Here is a 23678-nt window from a genome sequence, read left to right on the forward strand (position 1 = left end):
AGGAAGAAGTACGTCGGTGGAGCAACAGGGGGCCCATGAGGGTGGAGGGCGCGCCTGGGGGGGGGGGTAGGCGCGCCCCTTACCTCGTGGCCTCCCTATTGGTTGCCTGACGTAGGGTCCAAGTATCCTGGATCTTGTTCGTTCCAAAAATCACGTTCCCGAAGGTTTCATTCCGTTTGGACTCCCTTTGATATTCCTTTTCTTCAAAACCCTAAAATAGGCAAAAAAAACATCAATTCTGGGCTGGGCCTCCAGTTAATAGGTTAGTCCCAAAAATAATATAAAAGTAGATAATAAAGCCCAATAATGTCCAAAATAGCAGATAATATACCATGGAGCAATCAAATACTATAGATACATTGGAGACGTATCAAGCATCCCCAAGCTTAATTCCTGCTCATCCTAGAGTAGGTAAATGATAAAAACAGAAATTCTGATGTGGAATGCTACTAGGCATAATTTCAATGTAATTCTTCTTAATTGTGGCATGAATATTCAGATCCGAAAGATTCAAGGCAAAAGTTTAATATTGACATAGAAATAACAATACTTCAAGCATACTAACTAAGCAATTATGTCTTATCAAAATAACATGGCCAAAGAAAGTTATCCCTACAAAATCATATAGTCTGGCTATGCTCTATCTTCACCACACAAAGTATTTAAATCATGCACAACCCCGATGACAAGCTGATACGTCCATTTTGCATCATGCTTTTATATCGCTATTTATTGCATTATGGGCTGTTATTTCACATTATGTCACAATACTTATGGCTATTCTCTCTTATTTTATAAGATTTACATAAGGATGGAGAATGCCGGCAGCTCGAAAAGGAGCAAATATTAGAGATCTATTCTGCACAACTCCAAAAGTCCTGAAACTCCACAGAATACCTTATAATAAATAATGAAAAATCCTCGCCAAAGATGAAGACCAGGGGGCCCACACCCTGTCCACGAGGGTGGGGGCGCCCCCCCTAGGGCGTGCCCCCCTACCTCGTGGGCCCCCTGGTGGCTCTCCAATGACCATCTTCTGGTATATGAAGTCTTTCTCGAGAAAAAAAACAGAAGCAACCTTTCGGGATGAAACTCCGCGGCCACGAGGCAGAACCTTGGCGGAACCAATCTAGGGCTCCGGCAGAGCTATTCTGCCGGGGAAACTTCTCTCCCGGAGGGGGAAATCATCGCCATCGTCATCACCAACGCTCCTCTCATCGGGAGAGGGCAATCTCCATCAACATCTTCATCAGCACCATCTCATCTCAAAACCCTAGTTCAACTCTTGTATCCAATTCTTGTCTCCAAGTCCGGGATTAGTGCTAGTAGGTTGCTAGTAGTGTTAATTACTCCTTGTAGTTGATGCTAGTTGGTTTAATTGGTGGAAGATCATATGTTCAGATCCTATATGCATATTATTACCCCTCTGATTATGAACATGAATATGCTTTGTGAGTAGTTACGTTTGTTCCTGAGGACAAGGAGAAGTCTTGCTATTAGTAGTCATGTGAATTTGGTATTCGTTCGATATTTTGATGAGATGTATGTTGTCTAGCCTCTAGTGGTGTTATGTGAACGTCGACTACATAACACTTCACCATTATTTGGGCCTAGAGGAAGGCATTGGGAAGTAATAAGTAGATGATGGGTTGCTAGAGTGACAGAAACTTAAACCCTAGTTTATGTGTTGCTTCGTAAGGGGCTGATTTGGATCCATATGTTTCATGCTATGGTTAGGTTTACCTTAATACTTTTGTTGTAGTTGCGGATGCTTGCAATAGAGCTTAATCATAAGTGGGATGCTTGTTCAAGTAAGAACAGCACCCAAGCACAAGTCCACCCACATGTCAAATTATCAAAGTACCGAACGCGAATCATATGAACGTGATGAAAACTAGCTTGACGATATTCCCATGTGTCCTCGGGAGCGCTTTTCCTTATATAAGAGTTTGTCCAGGCTTGTCCTTTGCTACATAAAGGATTGGGCCACCTTGCTGAAGGAAATATGCCCTAGAGGCAATAATAAAGTTATTATTTATTTCCTTATAATCATGATAAATGTTTATTATTCATGCTAGAATTGTATTAACCGGAAACATAATACATGTGTGAATACATAGACAAACAAAGTGTCACTAGTATGCCTCTACTTGACTAGCTCGTTAATCAAACATGGTTATGTTTCCTAACCATGAACAATGAGTTGTTATTTGATTAACGGGATCACATCATTAAGAGAATGATCTGATTGACATGACCCATTTCATTAGCTTAGCACCCGATCGTTTAGTATGTTCCTATTGCTTTCTTAATGACTTATACATGTTCCTATACTAAACTATAATCCTTATCAAACCTCCCGATTTACCGGGAACAACTGTCTGCCCACTACTTACAACCGGCTCCCACAACAGCACACTGGTCAGACTTAATAAAGCGCGACATACACAGGTGTTCTTCCAACACCGCACAATGTCTGGGTTGGACGGTATATTCGGCCCGATATCGGTCCTTCCGGCACCCCAACATGGCTTGAGCAGAGACCGGAGCTATAACGTTCCTGGGCTCTCATCGCCACGTTAGTGCATCGCAACATCATCTTAAAGCATTCCACACGCCGCCATCTGCTGCCGACAACCCCGCTGCCAAATGAGATTAACGCGTCTGCCGCGAGATGAAGCTCAGAACTCCCACAAGACCAGGCGGGCCAGAGCTGACAGCACGAAAACGCTATAGGAAAGGCACACCGCACACCACAACAAGGGGATAACACAGAACCGAGCAACGAAGACAAAGAAAACATGTAGAAAAGCCCAACAGCCGACTAAAGTAGTAGCGCCTAAATCAACGGAAGACGCGAGTGAAGTCGTCGGGCGCAAGAGAATCAAGCATAGTACCCGACGCAACCGCTGCCCTCAAGAAAGGACGCAAGAGCCGAAGCAACGAGCACGCGTTGCATCGAGTTCAGATCTAGTCCAGCCGGCTGGGCGCACCTAACAACTCAACCCCAACCACTTCGTCGATTACCAAAAAGGCGATAGGGAGCCAAATAGGCCAGCCACGGAGGCTCCCCCGATAGCTGAAACTTACAAGACCGAGAGAAGAACGAAGTCGATCACGTCATGGAATGAAGACAATGACCAGTAGTTTAGCGGTCCGTGAGCACCCGCGGCCACCCGCCGAGCCCAGCACGTGTGGCGACAGCCGAGCCGACCGGCCCACGGGGGCGACGACACAACAGACCTATTGAAAGAAGTCCACGAACAGCCCACACTGCTGTAAACAACGATTACGAGCCTGGGACACTCGTATGATTATGACAGAGTACTCTGTCAACATAAACTTTGGAAGTGTGCCATACAGCGAAAGGTTTGTTACGCAAGAGGCTCCGCGACATAGAAGCACACGCCCTGACAAAACATGTGATCGACGACGGCCGGCTGACGTGGGGATCAAATTCGAGTGGACGCGCTCTCCGAAAGAAAGAGAATACCCCAAGGGTCCTCCGCACAGCCAGGTAGAAAGAAAACCTACCTCAAAGAGGTATGGAGAGCACCCGTACTGGTTGAATACTCGCAAAGTGATCGGTGACCATACCTCGGACCGATTTGACTCGGAGATAAGGAGTTACCGAACTCCCCCAGCCCCCGTACCGCCACCGACCGGCCGGGAGAGCCATTATGGCCTTTAGGGCCTCTAGTGGCAAAGAAGCGCGACTCAAGATGGGCTGCGCACCGTCCCGCCACTCCCTAGTCCTATGATAAGGACAAGGGAGAGGTGTGCCGGGCCCCCTCTCTCCATTTTCCCCCCCTCCCGCAATTGGTTCTACCTTTCTGATCATATTAACCATCACTAAAAAGTAACCTATGGCGGCGGATGCCACTTTGGTTGTGCGGTATCCATTTCTAACTACCAGTGTTATCTGGCGCACACGCACAGATCATGTAGATGGACATCCTGGCGCCGCCACGCCATTAGCGGGGAGAGTGTGCCAGCCAAGCTCTACCATACCCCTAGCTATGATTCTGACAACGGAAGCGTTTGAGTTATGATCGTAGAACATACGCTTCACAGAGGTACGCGCCAAGAAACCACCCCGAGTTCTAAGCATCCGACGTATCGTACTCTATTGCCCTTACCGTCTCTGCTGAGTCGGTTGCCGCGCCAGCACCCTATCCATTCAGCTCGTAGGTCCTCGAACGTAATCACGCGCTGCGTAGCAGATCCAGCGTAATTAGGCGAGAGTCCTTGCTGCGGAATGAGGTTCTGCATGATCAAGCAACAGTCAGTCACGGCTGTCACCGTCCTCTGACTGGTCATACTCTTCCCCGACACTTTGCTGAGGTGATGCTTTCTACGAAGTCCCTGCGATCGTACATCAAGATCGACCACGCGCCCGGACCCCCCCCCCCCCCCCGGGAGCTATATGGGCCTTTATGGGCCTTAGTGGAAAAGAGAAGGGGCTTCCCAAGATGGGCTGCGCGCCTCCCTCCCTCCCCTAGTCCTATTAGGACAAGGAGAGGTGGCCGGGCCCCCTCTCTCTTTTCCCCCTCCGCGAATCCTATTCCAACTAGGATTGGGGGGGGGGGGGAATCCTACTCCCAGAGGGAGTAGGACTCTCCTGGCGCGCCACCCTTGGCCGGCCAGCCTCCCCCCTCTAGTCCTTTATATACTGAGGCAGAGGCACCCCAGAAACACACAAGTTGATCCACGTGATCTATTCCTTAGCCGTGTGCGGTGCCCCCAGCCACCATAGTCCTCGATAATACTGTAGCGGAGTTTAGGCGAAGCCCTGCTGCTGTGGTGCATCAAGATCGTCACCACACCGTCGTGCTGACGGAACTCTTCCCCGACACTTTGCTGGATCAGAGTCCGGGGATCGTCATCGAGCTGAACGTGTGCTCGAACTCGGAGGTGCCGTAGTTTCGGTGCTTGATCGGTCGGATCGTGAAGACGTATGTCTACATCAACCAAACGCTTCCGTTGTCGATCTACTAGGTATGTAGATCACACTCTCCCCTCGTTGCTATGCATCACATGATCTTGCGTGTGCGTAGGAAAATTTTTGAAATTACTACGAAACCCAACAGTGGCATCCGAGCCTAGGTTATTTATGTTGATGTTATATGCACGAGTAGAACACAAGTGAGTTGTGGGCGATATAAGTCATACTGCCTACCAGCATGTCATACTTTGGTTCGGTGGCATTGTTGGACGAGACGACCTGGACCAACATTACGCATACGCTTACGCGAGACCGGTTCCCCCGACGTGCTTTGCACATAGGTGGCTTGCGGGCGACTGTCTCTCCAACTTTAGTTGAACCAAGTATGGCTACGCCCGGTCCTTGCGAAGGTTAAAACGGAGTCAAATTGACAAACTATCGTTGTGGTTTTGATGCGTAGGTGAGATTGGTTCTTACTTAAGCCCGTAGCAGCCACGTAAAACTTGCAACAACAAAGTAGAGGACGTCTAACTTGTTTTTGCAGGGCATGTTGTGATGTGATATGGTCAAGGCATGATGCTGAATTTTATTGTATGAGATGATCATGTTTTGTAACCGAGTTATCGGCAACCGGCAGGAGCCATATGGTTGTCGCTTTATTGTATGCAATGCAATCGCGATGTAATGCTTTACTTTTATCACTAAGCGGTAGCGATAGTCGTAGAAGCACAAGCTTGGCGAGACGACAACGATGCTACGATGGAGATCAAGGTGTCACGCCGGTGACGATGGTGATCACGACGGTGCTACGGAGATGGAGATCACAAGCACAAGATGATGATGGCCATATCATATCACTTATATTGATTGCATGTGATGTTTATCCTTTTATGCATCTTATCTTGCTTTGATTGACGGTAGCATTATAAGATGATCTCTCACTAAATTATCAAGAAGTGTTCTCCCTGAGTATGCACCGTTGCGAAAGTTCTTCGTGCTGAGACACCACGTGATGATCGGGTGTGATAGGTTCTACGTTCAAATACAACGGGTGCAAAACAGTTGCACACGCGGAATACTCAGGTTATACTTGACGAGCCAAGCATATACAGATATGGCCTCGGAACACGGAGACCGAAAGGTCGAGCGTGAATCATATAGTAGATATGATCAACATAACGATGTTCACCATTGAAAACTACTCCATCTCACGTGATGATCGGTTATGGTTTAGTTGATTTGGATCACGTAATCACTTAGAGGATTAGAGGGATGTCTATCTAAGTGGGAGTTCTTTAATTAATTTGATTAACTGAACTTAAATTTATCATGAAACTTAGTACCTGATTAGTATCTTGCTTGTTTATGTTTGATTGTAGATAGATGGCTCGTGCTGTTGTTTCGTCGAATTTTAATGCGTTCCTTGAGAAAGCAAAGTTGAAAGATGATGGTAGCAATTACACAGACTGGGTCCGTAACTTGAGGATTATCCTCATTGCTGCACAGAAGAATTACGTCCTGGAAGCACCGCTGGGTGCCAGGCCTGCTGCAGGAGCAACGCCGGATGTTATGAACGTCTGGCAGAGCAAAGCTGATGACTACTCGATAGTTCAGTGTGCCATGATTTACGGCTTAGAATTGGGACTTCAACGACGTTTTGAACGTCATGGAGCATATGAGATGTTCCAAGAGTTGAAGTTAATATTTCAAGCAAATGCCCGGATTGAGAGATACGAAGTCTCCAATAAGTTCTATAGCTGCAAGATGGAGGAGAACAGTTCTGTCAGTGAGCATATACTCAAAATGTCTGGGTATAATAATCACTTGATTCAGTTGGGAGTTAATCTTCCGGATGACTGCGTCATTGACAGAATTCTCCAATCACTGCCACCAAGCTACAAGAGCTTCGTGATGAACTATAATATGCAAGGGATGAATAAGACTATTCTCGAGCTCTTCGCGATGCTGAAAGCTGCGGAGGTAGAAATCAAGAAGGAGCATCAAGTGTTGATGGTCAACAAGACCACTAGTTTCAAGAAAAAGGGCAAAGGGAAGAAGAAGGGGAACTTCAAAAAGAATGGCAAGCAAGTTGCTACTCAAGAGAAGAAACCCAAACCTGGACCTAAGCCTGAAACTGAGTGCTTCTATTGCAAGCAGACTGGTCACTGGAAGCAGAACTGCCCCAAGTATTTGGCGGATAAGAAGGATGGCAAGGAGAACAAAGGTATATGTGATATACATGTTATTGATGTGTAGCTTACTAATGCTCGCAGTAGCACCTGGGTATTTGATATTGGTTCTGTTGCTAATATTTGCAACTCGAAACAGGGACTACGGATTAAGCGAAGATTGGCTAAGGACGAGGTGACGATGCGCGTGGGAAATGGTTCCAAAGTCGATGTGATCGCAGTCGGCACGCTACCTCTACATCTACCTTCGGGATTAGTATTAGACCTAAATAATTGTTATTTGGTGCCAGCGTTAAGCATGAACATTATATCTGGATCTTGTTTGATGCGAGACGGTTATTCATTTAAATCAGAGAATAATGGTTGTTCTATTTACATGAGTAATATCTTTTATGGTCATGCACCCTTAAAGAGTGGTCTATTCTTATTAAATCTCAATAGTAGTGACACACATATTCATAGTGTTGAAGCCAAAAGATGCAGAGTTGATAATGATAGTGCAACTTATTTGTGGCACTGCCGTTTGGGTCATATCGGTATAAAGCGCATGAAGAAACTCCATACTGATGGGCTTTTGGAACCACTTGATTATGAATCACTTGGTACTTGCGAACCGTGCCTTATGGGTAAGATGACAAAAACACCATTCTCCGGTACTATGGAGAGAGCAACAGATTTGTTGGAAATCATACATACAGATGTATGTGGTCCGATGAATGTTGAGGCTCATGGCGGATATCGTTATTTTATCACCTTCATAGATGACTTAAGCAGATATGGGTATATCTACTTAATGAAACACAAGTCTGAAACGTTTGAAAAGTTCAAAGAATTTTAGAGTGAAGTTGAAAATCATCGTCACAAGAAAATAAAGTTTCTATGATCTGATCGTGGAGGAGAATATTTGAGTTATGAGTTTGGTGTACATTTGAAAAATTGTGGAATAGTTTCGCAACTCACGCCACCCGGAACACCTCAGCGTAATGGTGTGTCCGAACGTCGTAATCGTACTTTACTGGATATGGTGCGATCTATGATGTCTCTTACTGATTTACCGCTATCGTTTTGGGGATACGCTCTAGAGACGGCCGCATTCACGTTAAATAGGGCACCATCAAAATCCGTTGAGACGATGTCTTATGAACTGTGGTTTGGCAAGAAACCTAAGTTGTCGTTTCTGAAAGTTTGGGGCTGCGATGCTTATGTGAAAAAGCTTCAACCTGATAAGCTCGAACCCAAATCGGAGAAATGTGTCTTCATAGGATATCCAAAGGAAACTATTGGATACACCTTCTATCACAGATCCGAAGGCAAGACTTTTGTTGCTAAATTCGGAAACTTTCTTGAGAAGGAGTTTATCTCGAAAGAAGTGAGTGGGAGGAAAGTAGAACTTGACGAGGTAACTATACCTACTCCCTTATTGGAAAGTAGTACATCACAGAAAACTGTTTCTGTGACACCTACACCAGTTAGTGAGGAAGTCAATGATAATGATCATGAAACTTCAGAACAAGATACTACTGAACCTCGTAGATCAACCAGAGTAAGATCCGCGCCAGAGTGGTACATTAATCCCGTTCAGGAAGTCATGACGCTAGATCATGATGAACCTACGAACTATGAAGAAGCAATGGTGAGCCCAGATTCCGCAAAGTGGCTTGAAGCCATGAAATCTGAGATGGGATCCATGTATGAGAACAAAGTATGGACTTTGGTTGACTTGCCCGATGATCGGCAAGCAATTGAGAATAAATGGATCTTCAAGAAGAAGACTGACGCTGACGGTAATATTACTGTCTACAAAGCTCGACTTGTCGCAAAAGGTTTTCGGCAAGTTCAAGGGATTGACTATGATGAGACCTTCTCACCCGTAGCGATGCTTAAGTCTGTCCGAATCATGTTAGCAATTGCCGCATTTTATGATTATGAAATTTGGCAGATGGATGTCAAAACTGCATTCCTGAATGGATTTCTGGAAGAAGAGTTGTATATGATGCAACCAGAAGGTTTTGTCGATCCAAAGGGAGCTAACAAAGTGTGCAAGCTCCAGCGATCCATTTATGGACTGGTGCAAGCCTCTCGGAGTTGGAATAAACGTTTTGATAGTGTGATCAAAGCATTTGGTTTTATACAGACTTTTGGAGAAGCCTGTATTTACAAGAAAGTGAGTGGGAGCTCTGTAGCATTTCTGATATTATATGTGGATGACATATTATTAATTGGAAATGATATAGAATTTCTGGATAGCATAAAGGGATACTTGAATAAGAGTTTTTCAATGAAAGACCTCGGTGAAGCTGCTTACATATTAGGCATTAAGATCTATAGAGATAGATCAAAACGTTTAATTGGACTTTCACAGACAACATACCTTGACAAAATTTTGAAGAAGTTCAAAATGGATCAAGCAAAGAAAGGATTCTTGCCTGTGTTACAAGGTGTGAAATTGAGTAAGACTCAATGCCCGACCACTGCAGAAGATAGAGAGAATATGAAAGATGTTCCCTATGCATCAGCAATAGGATCTATCATGTATGCAATGCTGTGTACCAGACCTGATGTGTGCCTTGCTATAAGTCTAGCAGGGAGGTACCAAAGTAATCCAGGAGTGGATCACTGGACAGCGGTCAAGAACATCCTGAAATACCTGAAAAGGACTAAGGATATGCTTCTCGTATATGGAGGTGACAAAGAGCTCGTCGTAAATGGTTACGTTGATGCAAGCTTTGACACTGATCCGGACGATTCTAAATCGCAAACCGGATACGTGTTTACATTAAACGGTGGAGCTGTCAGTTGGTGCAGTTCTAAACAAAGCGTTGTAGCGGGATCTACATGTGAAGCGGAGTACATAGCTGCTTCGGAAGCAGCAAATGAAGGAGTCTGGATGAAGGAGTTCATATCCGATCTAGGTGTCATACCTAGTGCATCGGGTCCAATGAAAATCTTTTGTGACAATACTGGTGCGATTGCCTTGGCAAAGGAATCCAGATTTCACAAGAGAACCAAGCACATCAAGAAACGCTTCAATTCCATCCGGGATCTAGTCCAGGTGGGAGACATAGAGATTTGCAAGATACATACGGATCTGAATGTTGCAGACACATTGACTAAGCCTCTTCCACGAGCAAAACATGATCAGCACCAAGGCTCCATGGGTGTTAGAATCATTACGGTGTAATCTAGATTATTGACTCTAGTGCAAGTGGGAGACTGGAGGAAATATGCCCTAGAGGCAATAATAAAGTTATTATTTATTTCCTTATAATCATGATAAATGTTTATTATTCATGCTAGAATTGTATTAACCGGAAACATAATACATGTGTGAATACATAGACAAACAAAGTGTCACTAGTATGCCTCTACTTGACTAGCTCGTTAATCAAAGATGGTTATGTTTCCTAACCATGAACAATGAGTTGTTATTTGATTAACGGGATCACATCATTAAGAGAATGATCTGATTGACATGACCCATTTCATTAGCTTAGCACCCGATCGTTTAGTATGTTGCTATTGCTTTCTTCATGACTTATACATGTTCCCATAACTATGAGATTATGCAACTCCCGTTTATCGGAGGAACACTTTGGGTACTACCAAACGTCACAACGTAACTGGGTGATTATAAAGGAGTACTACAGGTGTCTCCAAAGGTACATGTTGGGTTGGCGTATTTCGAGATTAGGTTTTGTCACTCCGATTGTCGGAGAGGTATCTCTGGGCCCTCTCGGTAATGCACATCACTTAAGCCTTGCAAGCATTGCAACTAAATGAGTTAGTTGCGGGATGATGTATTACAGAACGAGTAATGAGACTTGCCGGTAACGAAATTGAACTAGGTATTGGAATACCGATGATCGAATCTCGGGCAAGTAACATACCGATGACAAAGGGAACAACGTATGTTGTTATGCGGTCTGACCGATAAAGATCTTCATAGAATATGTAGGAGCCAATATGGGCATCCAGGTCCCGCTATTGGTTATTGACCGGAGACGTGTCTCGGTCATGTCTACATTGTTCTCGAACCCGTAGGGTCCACACGCTTAAGGTTACGATGACAGTTATATTATGAGTTTATGCATTTTGATGTACCAAAGGTTGTTCGGAGTCCCGGATGTGATCACGGACATGACGAGGAGTCTCGAAATGGTCGAGACATAAAGATTGATATATTGGAAGTCTATGTTTGGATATCGGAAGTGTTCCGGGTGAAATCGGGATTTTACCGGAGTACCGGGAGGTTACCGGAACCCCCCCCCCCCCCCCGGGAGCTATATGGGCCTTTATGGGCCTTAGTGGAAAAGAGAAGGGGCTGCCCAAGATGGGCTGCGCGCCTCCCTCCCTCCCCTAGTCCTATTAGGACAAGGAGAGGTGGCCGGCCCCCCCTCTCTCTTTTCCCCCTCCGCGCATCCTATTCCAACTAGGATTGGGGGGGGGAATCCTACTCCCAGAGGGAGTAGGACTCTCCTGGCGCGCCACCCTTGGCCGGCCAGCCTCCCCCCTCTAGTCCTTTATATACTGAGGCAGAGGCACCCCAGAAACACACAAGTTGATCCACGTGATCTATTCCTTAGCCGTGTGCGGTGCCCCCAGCCACCATAGTCCTCGATAATACTGTAGCGGAGTTTAGGCGAAGCCCTGCTGCTGTGGTGCATCAAGATCGTCACCACGCCGTCGTGCTGACGGAACTCTTCCCCGACACTTTGCTGGATCGGAGTCCGGGGATCATCATCGAGCTGAACGTGTGCTCGAACTCGGAGGTGCCGTAGTTTCGGTGCTTGATCGGTCGGATCGTGAAGACGTACGACTACATCAACCAAACGCTTCCGTTGTCGATCTACTAGGTATGTAGATCACACTCTCCCCTCGTTGCTATGCATCACATGATCTTGCGTGTGCGTAGGAATTTTTTTGAAATTACTACGAAACCCAACACTTGCTGCATTTTATTTACTTTTGTTACTTGTTGCTCATTACAGATTATCTTATCACAAAACTATCTGTTACCACTTATTTCAGTACTTGCAGAGAATACCTTGCTGAAAACCGCTTATCATTTCCTTCTGCTCCTCGTTGGGTTCGACACTCTTACTTATCGAAAGGACTATGATAGATCCCCTATACTTGTGGGTCATCAAGACTCTTTTCTGGCGCCGTTGCCAGGGAGTGAAGCGCCTTTGGTAGGTGGAATTTGGTAAGGAAAAATTTATATAGTGTGCTGAAATTTACTGTCACTTGTTACTATGGAAAGTAATCCTCTGAGGGGCTTGTTCGGGGTATCTTCACCCCGACCAGTAGAGCAAAGAGTTGCTCCTCAACCTACTGAACCTATTGAAAATGAAATTCCTTATGAGTATCCTTCGGGTATGATAGAAAAAATGCTGGCTAATCCTTTTACTGGAGATGGAACAAAGCATCCTAATGAACACCTAATATATGTGGATGAAGTTTGCGGATTATTTAAGCTTGCAGGTATACCCGATGATGTTGCCAAGAAGAAGGTCTTCCCTTTATCTTTGAAGGGAGACGCATTGACATGGTATAGGCTATCTGATGATACAAGATCACGGAACTATAGAAGATTGAAATTGGAATTTCATCAAAAGTATTACCCTATGCATCTTGTTCATCATGACCGCAATTATATATATAATTTTTGGCCTCGCGAAGGAGAAAGCATCGCTCAAGCATGGGGGAGGCTTAAATCAATGTTATATTCATGCCCCAATCATGAGCTTCCAAGAGAAACAATTCTTCAAAAAAATTATGCTTGGCTCTCTGAAAATAATCGCACCATGCTTGATACTTCTTGTGCTGGCTCTTTTATGATGAAGACTATTGGATTTAGATGGGATTTATTGGATAGAATTAAACGCAACTCTGAAGATTGGGATCTCGACGAAGGCAAGGAGTCAGGTATGACACCTAAGTTTGATTGTGTTAAATCTTTTATGGATACCGATATTTTCCGTAAGTTTAACACTAAATATGGACTTGATTCTGAGATAGTAGCTTCTTTCTGTGAATCTTTTGCTACTTATGTTGATATCCCTAAGGAGAAGTGGTTTAAATATCATCCTCCCATAGAAGTAAAAGTAGATGCACCTATTAAAGTTGAAGAAAAGACTGTCACTTATAATGATCCTATTGTTCCTACTTGTTATGTTGAGAAACCACCTTTCCCTATTAGGATAAAGGATCATGCTAAAGCTTCAACTGTGGTTTGTAAAAGCAATATTAAAACATATACACCTCCTGAGCAAGTTAAAGTTGAACCTAATATTGCTATTGTTAAAGATCTCTTGTTTGATAATATAGATGGGCATGTTATTTACTTCTATAATGAAACTGCTAGAATTGCTAAACCCCGTGATACAGATAAACCTAGACTTGTGGCAGGCATGCCCGTTATTTCTGCTAAAATAGGAGATCATTGTTATCATGGCTTATGTGATATGGGTGCTAGTGCTAGTGCAATACCTATTGACTTATACAAAGAAATTATGCATGACATTGCACCTATTGAGTTAGAAGAAATTGATGTCACTATTAAACTTGCTAATACAGATACTATTTCACCAATGGGAATTGTTAGAGATGTTGAAGTCTTGTGTGGGAAAACTAAATATCCTGCTGATTTTCTTGTTCTTGGTTCCCCACAAGATAGCTTTTGTCCCATTATATTTGGTAGACCCTTCTTGAATACTGTTAATGCTACCATAGATTGCACAAGCGATGTTGTTACTGTCGGCTTAGATGATATGACTCATAAGTTTAATTTCTCTAAATTTAGTAAACAACACCGTGAAGAAGAATTGCCTAGTAAGGATGAAATTATTGGTCTTGCTGCTATTGCCATACCTCCTAGTGATCCTTTAGAACAATATTTGCTAGACCATGAGAATGATATGTTTATGAATGAAAGAAGGGAAATAGATGAAGTATTCTTTAAACAGGAACCTATTCTGAAACACAATTTGCCTGTTGAAATCTTAGGGGATCCCCCTCCACCTAAGGGTGATCCCGTGTTTGAGCTTAAACCATTGCCTGATAATCTTAAATATGCTTATCTTGATGAAAAGAAGATATATCATGTTATTATTAGTGCTAACCTTTCAGAGCATGAGGAAGAAAGATTATTGGAAACTCTGAAGAAGCACCGTGCTGCTATTGGATATACTCTTGATGATCTTAAGGAATTATTCCCACTCTATGTCAACATAAAATAAATTGGAAGCAGATGCCAAACCAGTTTGTGATCCTCAACGACGTCTGAATCCTAAAATGAAAGAAGTGGTAAGAAAAGAAATACTAAAGCTTCTGGAGGCAGGTATAATTTATCCCGTTGCTGATAGTCAGTGGGTAAGTCCTATTCACTGTGTCCATAAGAAGGGAGGTATTACTGTTGTTCCTAATGATAAAGATGAATTGATTCCATAGAGAATTATTACAGGTTATAGGATGGTAATTGGTTTCTGCAAATTAAATAAAGCTACTAAGAAAGATCATTACCCCTTACCTTTTATCCATCAAATGCTAGAAAGATTATGCAAACATACACATTACTGCTTTCTAGATGGTTATTCTGGTTTCTCTCAAATACCTGTGTCGGCTAAAGATCAATAAAAGACTACTTTTACATGCCCTTTTGGTACTTTTGCTTATAGACGTATGCCTTTTGGTTTATGTAATGCACCTGCTACCTTTCAAAGATACATGATGGCTATATTCTCTGACTTTTGTGAAAAGATTTGTTAGGTTTTCATGGACGACTTTTCCGTCTATGGATCTTCTTTTGATGATTGCTTGAGCAATCTTGATTGAGTTTTGCAGATATGTGAAGAAACTAATCTTGTCTTGAATTGGGAAAAGTGCCACTTTATGGTTAATGAAGGTATTGTCTTGGGGCATAAAGTTTCTGAAAGAGGTATTGAAGTTGATAAAGCCAAGGTTGATGCTATTGAAAAGATGTCGTGTCCCAAGGACATCAAAGGTATAAGAAGTTACCTTGGTCACGCCGGATTTTATAGGAGGTTCATTAAGGACTTCTCAAAAATTTCTCGGCCTCTGACTAATTTATTACGAAAAGATATACCATTTGTCTTTGATGATGATTGTGTAGAAGCATTTGAAATACTTAAGAAAGCCTTAGTCTCTGCACCTATTGTTCAGCCACCTGATTGGAATTTACCCTTTGAAATTATGTGTGATGTTAGCGATTATGCTGTAGGTGATGTTCTAGGGCAAAGAGTTGATAAGAAATTAAATGTTATCCATTATGCTAGTAAGACTCTAGACAATGCTCAAAGAAATTATGCTACTACTGAAAAAGAACTTTTAGCAGTTGTATTTGCTTGTGATAAGTTTGGACCTTATATTGTTGATTCTAAAGTAACTATCCACAATGATCATGCTGCTATTAAATATATTATGGAGAAGAAAGATGCTAAACCTAGACTTATTAGATGGGTTCTCTTGCTACAAGAATTTGATTTGCATATTGTTGATAGAAGAGGAGCTGAGAACCCCGTTGCAGACAACTTATCTAGGTTAGAGATTGTTCTTGATGACCCACTACCTATTGATGATAGCTTTCCTGATGAACAATTAAATGTCATAAGTACTTCTCTGTGACGCCCGGGTAATTAAGCTACAGTGATCCTCTGCTAATGATGCCATGTGACCTCGTTTATAGTTGCTAATCTCCAGTTAGTTCGAAACCGATTCAAATTCAAATTCAAAATTAGGCAAACAATAAAAGTTTTCAAATATTAAAACTAAAATGTTCGGAGTGAACCAAATATTGCATAGATAATTATGGGGGAAAAACCACACATTTATAAAATGTTTAAATACTATGGGATGAATAAAACAGTAGTAAAAATGATTATTTGAATAACTTTTATGATTAATAAAATGTCAAACTAAGTTATTTGGGGTCTAGACTTTTTGTGACTATGGGACTAAGTCAAAATATTGAATTAGATACTAAGTGTATATTTTACTAAATTAAAATGCAACTAAAATAAAGAAATAAAGATATAATAAAGAAAACAGAAAACAAGACAAAAAAAGAAAAGAAAAGGAGAACCCTTGCTCCTGGGCTTGGCGGCCGCCGGCAGAAGCCCCTCGCTCCAACCATGGTGCACTTGGCCAGTCGCTACGCTCGACGACTGGCGGCCAGTCGGCCCACCGCACCTCCCAGGCTATTAGGCCACCCACCCATAATATCCCCCCACGAGTCTCCGCCACTACCCTCTTCTCCCCTTCGATCGATCTGGATCGGGACGAGCCCGCTCCCACCTCGCGACGCCACCGCCCCGGCTCGGATCGTCGCCGTTGCCTTCTCGCCCCCCCCTCTCATCGCGCAACCCTTCCCTCCCCCCCACCTGAAGCCGGCGCCACCCGTCTCCGACCCCGTCACCCTCGCTCGCCGCGACGACCGCACGCGGGCGCCTCGGAGCTCGCCGACCCCGCCCCACACCAAGACGCCACCCCGCCGGCCTGCTTCCCCTCCGCCGCGACGTCCTCGACTTCCGCCTCCTCGAGCCGCTGCCACTCCCCTACACCGTACGGTGAGGCCCCGGCCTCTCCCTCTCTCCCCGTTCCCGCCGCTCGCGCATCCAGCGCCCCGCTGCCAACCCGGGGCCGCGGCCACCTTCCCCGCGCCGCGCCTGGGCCGCGCGCCTCAGCGCTTCCCCTCCCCGCGCTCGCCCGCACGCACAGCCGCGCGCCCGCGGCCGCGCCGCTGCCCGCTGGCTCTACTGCCGCGTCGCACCCACGGCCACGCCTCGCGCGCGCCTTGCCCTGCACCCGTGGCCCTCCGCCTTGCCTCGCCCCCACGCTCGCTGGCGCGCACCACCACCTGCTGCCATGGCTGCTACTTGCCGCTGCTGGCCCCCCCTCTCCCCGCCAGCTCCACCCTGCCGCTTTTCCCCGCTGACCACCGTCGATATGACCCCGCGCCGCCTCTCGCCCCGGCGTCCGCCGCTCCGGCCGCCTGACCAGCGCCGTGGCCCCCGGCGCCCCGCAGCGCTCTGTCGGGTTCGGCCATGCCCAGGCGCATGCGCCCGTGGCCGCACACCCGCTAAGGCCCCCACTGGCCCTATGACAAGTGGGGCTGAGCCCCAGAACGTTTTGTTAAAAAAAAGGAATTAAAAATAATATGTAAAATAGAAAAGAATAAAAATATATATAATATATATATAATAATAATAAAATTAATTAATTAATTAATTAAGGAATTAATTAAGTTAATTAATTATAATTAGATTAACCTAATCACTAATTAACCTAATTAACTGTTAGTTAATTAAAACAGAGTATGACGATCGGGACCCACCTGTCAGGTTGACCAAGTCAACTACTGACGTCATGCTGACGTCATGATGACGTCAGCAGACACTATTCTGGATAATGTTGATTAAATTAAATAAATAAATCCTAAAAATGATTTAAATCTTTTAAAATTAATATAAAATAAACCGTAGCTCGGATGGAAAAAACTTTGTACATGAAAGTTGCTCAGAACGACGAGACGAATTCGGATACGCAGCCCGTTCGTCCGCCACGCATCCCTAACCTATCAAACTCGCAACTTTCCCCCTCCGGTTCACCGGTCCGAAAACGCAAAACACCGGGGATACTTTCCTGGATGTTATCCCCCTTCACCGGTATCACCTAATACCGCGTTAAAGCACCTCTAACACCGATACTTGTCTTGTCATGCATCGTTATGCATCTGTTTGCATTGTATTCATTGTTTCTTCCCCTCTTCTTCCGCTAGACACCGAGACCGACGCCGCCGCTACCCAGTACGACTACGGAGTTGACGACCACTCTCTCTTGCCAGAGCAACCAGGCAAGCCCCCCCTTTGATCACCAGATATCGCCTACTCTTCTCTATACTGCTTGCATTAGAGTAGTGTAGCATGTTACTGCTTTCCGTTATTCCTATCCTGATGCATAGCCTGTCCTTGCTACTACTGTTGTTACCTTTACCTGCAATCCTAATGCTTAGTATAGGATGCTAGTATTTCCATCTGTGGCCCTACATCCTTGTCCGTCTGCCATGCTATACTATCGGGCCGTGATCACTCGGGAGTTGATCACGGGTATATACTATATACTTTATACATGATACATGTGGTGACTAAAGATGGGTCGGCTTGAGGAGCACCCGCGAGTGGAGTTTTGAGGCGAAGCGGCAGGGCAGGTTCCGACCACCTAGGAGAGAGGTGGGCCTGGCCCTGGTCGGCGTTCGCGGATACTTAACACGCTTAACGAGATCTGGGTATTTGATCTGAGTCTGGCCATTTGGTCTATACGCACTAACCATCTACGCGGGAGTAGTTATGGGTATCCCGACGTCGTGGTATCAGCCGAAGCCTTCGTGACGTCAGCGACTGAGTGGCGCGCGCCGGATTGGACTGGAAGGCCACTAGGCTAGGTCTGCTTTCGGCCGCGTTCGCAACGTGCAGGTGTGCTAAGGGCGATGGGCCCAGACCCCTGGGTGCTTAGGTTTAGACCGGCATGCTGACCTCTCTGTTGGTCTAGGTGGGGCTGCGACGTGTTGATCTTCCGAGGCCGGGCATGACCCAGGAAAGTGTGTCCGGCCAAATGGGATCGAGCGTGTTGGGGTATGTGGTGCACCCCTGCAGGGAAGTTAATCTATTCGAATAGCCGTGATCTTCGGTAACAGGACGACTTGGAGTTGTATCTTGACCTTATGACAACTAGAACCGGATACTTAATAAAACACACCCTTCCAAGTGCCAGATACAACCGGTGGTCGCTCTCTCACAGGGCGACGAGGGGAGGATCATCGGTTAGGATTATGCTATGCGATGCGGCTTGGAGGACTTCAGTCTACTCTCTTCTACATGATGCAAGACGGAGGCTGCCAGAAGCGTAGTCTTCGAAAGGATTAGCTAGCCCCCTCTTATTCTGGCTTTCTGCAGTTCAATCCACCGATATGGCCCTTTACACATTTACCCATGCATATGTAGTGTAGCTTCTTGCTTGCGAGTACTTTGGATGAGTACTCATGGTTGCTTTCTCCTTCTTTCCCTCTATCCCTTCTACCTGGTTGTCGCAACCAGATGTTGGAGCCCAGGAGCCAGACGCCACCGTCGACGACGACCCCTACTACACCGGAGGTGCCTACTACTACGTGATGCCCGCTGACGACGACCAGGAGTAGTTAGGAGGATCCCAGGCAGGAGGCCTGCGCCTCTTTCGATCTGTATCCCAGTTTGTGCTAGCCTTCTTAAGGCAAACTTGTTTAACTTATGTCTGTACTCAGATATTGTTGCTTCCGCTGACTCGTCTATGATCGAGCTCTTGTATTCGAGCCCTCGAGGCCCCTGTCTTGTAATATGATGCTTGTATGACTTATTTTAATTGTAGAGTTGTGTTGTGATATCTTCCCGTGAGTCCTTGATCTTGATCGTACACATTTGCGTGCATGATTAGTGTACGGTCAAATCGGGGGCGTCACAAGTTGGTATCAGAGCCAACTGCCTGTAGGAATCCCCTTTCCAACTCCTTGGCCGAAGTTGAGTCTAGTCGATGAAAACTGTTTTTCTAACATGGCTGTGCGGCCCATGGGCCCGCGTCGCCATCTGGGTGGTATTAGGATCTTTTACTCCTCGAACCTTACTCTGGGACTCTGATCTCTCTTCTATTCGGGTTTAATAAATTTACTAAAAATCTAACTTAGGTTCTCGAAAATACTTTCTCTCGGAGAACCCCCTTCAGTCCAGACGATCGTCGGCTGCACTAGAGGATTTCGAAGATACTCTCCATATTCTGTTGAAACCTTATGCCGTTGCTTTTGCAAGTCCCTACCACCGAAATATCCCTATGGATAAGTATTTAGACCTGACGTGCTTACTTTTATTCCCAGTCAATCTTGTTATTATAAGATACCCCGAGAATACTTTGTGCCTACTGCCTTGCAGTTCTTTGCCACATGCATACCACTACGGATAATTACTCGCATTTATCGAGTATCCGCTCATCCCCAGATATTCATGCAGTTCACAAAATTCTTCGAAATACCATTCGGTCTTCCGAAAATCCTGAGCAACCTATTGCTCCTGAAATTCTTGCTTGCTTGCATTATGGTTAATCCCATAAGTATAGTAATCTTATTGGCTACCTTTGTCAATATCATTTTGAGTCCATTGACTCAATATGTTGCGAATTCTCGCAATCCTCACTCAGATCGTAGAATTCATCCTTCCAGCTCAGATGTCATTTAAAACGTGAGCTGGTCCTCGGCCAATCAGATTGCCATCGATTGTACCCCTAAGTCTATTCAACTTGTTCGTCCTTGATCAGAGCGTTTGCTCCTGATCCCTTGATTTGAAAATCATAATTCCTTTGTTATTTAAACGTTGAATTATTCAGATGTTATGTAAAATGATGCATTTGCATTCTTTCTTCCTCTGATTGGGTATCGATACTCACATGAGCTCCATTGTGGGTCACCATATCCACTGTTGGATTATTATCCGACAATGCCCTTCATAATTAATCACCTTGTGAGTTCTTTCTCCGATACATAATGCCTTTGGTAATTTGTATCCTCTCCTTTTGCCAACCATGCTCTGCTTTCGAGCTAGTAATATTTACTCATGAAACTTGTGGTATATGTTTCTAAGAAGCCCCTATGGGTTGAACATATGCCTTCTCTAAAACTGCGTGAACTCGAAAGTTTTCACGGGTCATACTCCTCTGATAATTCACCGGGTAGGTTTTGACACTGAAATCAGTTTTATCTAGAGCAGTGAATGAAAGGTTATGCATTGAAGAAGTGGGAGTCGACCTTGAACTTGTGTTCATGCCCATGGACACGATGTATATCCTATCATGGAAGCTTCTTGCAATAATAACTATCCTCCTTGATATAATATCATTTGGTATCTGTGAATTGATCCTTGCAATCGTGGTTCCGACCATATGTTCTTCTTTGACCCCATTTCTCGGGCAAGTTTAAGCACTTGTCTTGTGTGGACCAATACACCAGTCCAACCTTTACTTTGATCTACCGTCGAGTATTACACCCTGGTATCTCGGGAATATCATGGGACATCATAACTTCTTATGGGTTCTTCATAAACCATTATCACTCGCCGGATCCAATTGTTCCTAGGTTCTGGGTTGTCGTCAACCGAGAACATCGAATAGTGAATCGAGTCCGCACTCTGATTCAATAACTCTTAAGTAAATGTTGTTGCTTACGAGTTAATATTCATTTAAGTCATTCCTAGCCTGATCGGCTATATCATCATTGTGCTAAATTTTAACTGTGCTACCTGGTCCTTCACGGAGCACAATTCTCGACGATGAGCTAAGCTTACGTCGATTTTCCTCATCATATCATTTCTCCCTGAACAGCAAACTTGATTTCGAGTTCGTGTCATACCCATGGTTCCAATAACCATTCACTTCATCATTCCTTTCACTTGATGTCATCGCCGATCGATTACATCTTCGTGGAGCCTCTCGACTAAATTTGTCGTGGTCATCAAACAACATTTTGATTCCTTCTAGAATATCAACCAAATGTATGATGACATGTAACCATCCTTGTCCCTCGATGATTTGTGTTATCACCGACAACATTATTGCTTTCCCTCCAACACAAACTTGTTCGTGTTTTGTGTTATAGCTGGAGACCCGTGCTATCCAGCAATTATTCTTCGATACCTTGGAGTATTACCATCTTTTATGTCCAGAATGTCGTGAGAATTTCACCACCTCCTAAGAATTCTTGATACAGGTAATACTTATCACCATCACCATTCTTTCTTGGTCCCCGTGTTGGATCTAACCGGGATACCAACAGGTGAATGGTGCTGTTTGGATTCTGCCCTTCTAGCAACCCTATTGCTTTGAAGTTAATGGTCGGCCGTTCGTTCTTAGACTATTGATTATTGAATCACCATTCTGACATTGGTCGTGCAACCCAACCCATATTTTGGGCGCACCTTTCAACCAATGTTTAATTGTGTATGTTTTCCGTGACCATACTTCCTTATATCATTTGATCTGACAAATGTTATCTCCTTGTTCACTTAATTGTGGAAATCCATCTTTTGTTAATCTTGATGAATTGTTGCTGATTCCATCAGCCACCTCCTCATTCTATCCTTGATTTAATAATGACCTCATGATTCGGAACTTGATTCCATAGTTCAATTCCCGAGAATCTTACAATGTCGTCTCGTCAATTTGTCTTGCACCTTTTCTTCTCAGGCATCTTGAGTCTGAGGTTTCCTAACACCGATCAGATCGGAATCTCGATCAGATATGATGGTTGGAACATACTTTCAAGAGTTATAACATTGATCCTCATATGACCCGGTAAGGTGATGTCGTGCCTAGCACACCTGGCCGGTTGGCCCTATTGTTATAGATTCCTTTTCAGCAAGGTTATCCATTCGTCCATGAGGAAATTATAAGACTTATTCTACAAGTTATTCCTGATGGATCCTTTGTGTTTTCAAAGTCCGATCTTTGCTTAAAGACCTTTTCAATGCTATCTCGAAGCATGTCTGTGGTACTTCGATTTTCAACAAGAACATTTGAAATCCAATGCTAAATGTTTCTTGCTCAATTATCCAAACACCGTTGTATGGGTAATGTCATGAAATTTCTCTCTCCCCTTACCTAAAGGGTTTTCTACCTTATGTCCTGTCTTGGATATCATGCTCTGCTTGACTTTGGGAAGGATATACCCCTGACATATGTGTTTAAACACATTTTTCTTTCCATTGTTCTGTTTAAATCTGATGATCACATTTTCCTTTCCATTGTCTTGTTTAAACTTTCTCGTGGTTTATATGATCTAAGCAGTAATGATTCGCTGCTTATATAAACACCTCGGTTGTACGACTCTGTCAATAAGACCATGTTACTATTGTTGATGACATTCTGGTAGCCACCGATGGACGAGAACCTTGCCTATTGGTCCGCCTCGTTCAACGAGCAAGAAAATGGTTCTCTTCGTCCCTCGCCCTTGGTACCGACATTGTTGCCGACATAACTGATAGGCTATCCTCTGACATGCCTTGCTTGCATGATGGTGCAAGACGTCAACGCTTTTCCTACTTTTAACCCACATTGTGGGCCCATAACCCACAGTTCTACAGGATCGAAACCTGACTCTCCTATACACCCTGTTGCCAAAGTTATTCCTAGAGATTGACTTCGAATGTAATTTGCGAGCCACCTTCCTAGTGATCAATTCTGGTATCGGACACAATACTTATTCCCGTTGCTCTGAACCCCATTCACACTCTGTTTCAGGCAATGAACGATTGCCTATCCGTTTGAAACTTCTTATTGCACCGTCTTACTTTGCTCTCGATGTGTTTCATTTGTTCAACTCGAGAGATACTCATATGTTCATACTTGGGAAACCCCCAGAAGATTTTCCCTTATAACATCCTATCGTTGTAGAGCTGCCCCTTACCTATTCGTAAGTACGATGGATATCCCGAAGAAAGGATGACAATTGATCATGG

This window comes from Triticum urartu, chromosome 6 (assembly GCF_003073215.2).
Source record: "Triticum urartu cultivar G1812 chromosome 6, Tu2.1, whole genome shotgun sequence".
In the NCBI taxonomy this organism is placed as follows: Eukaryota; Viridiplantae; Streptophyta; class Magnoliopsida; order Poales; family Poaceae; genus Triticum; species Triticum urartu.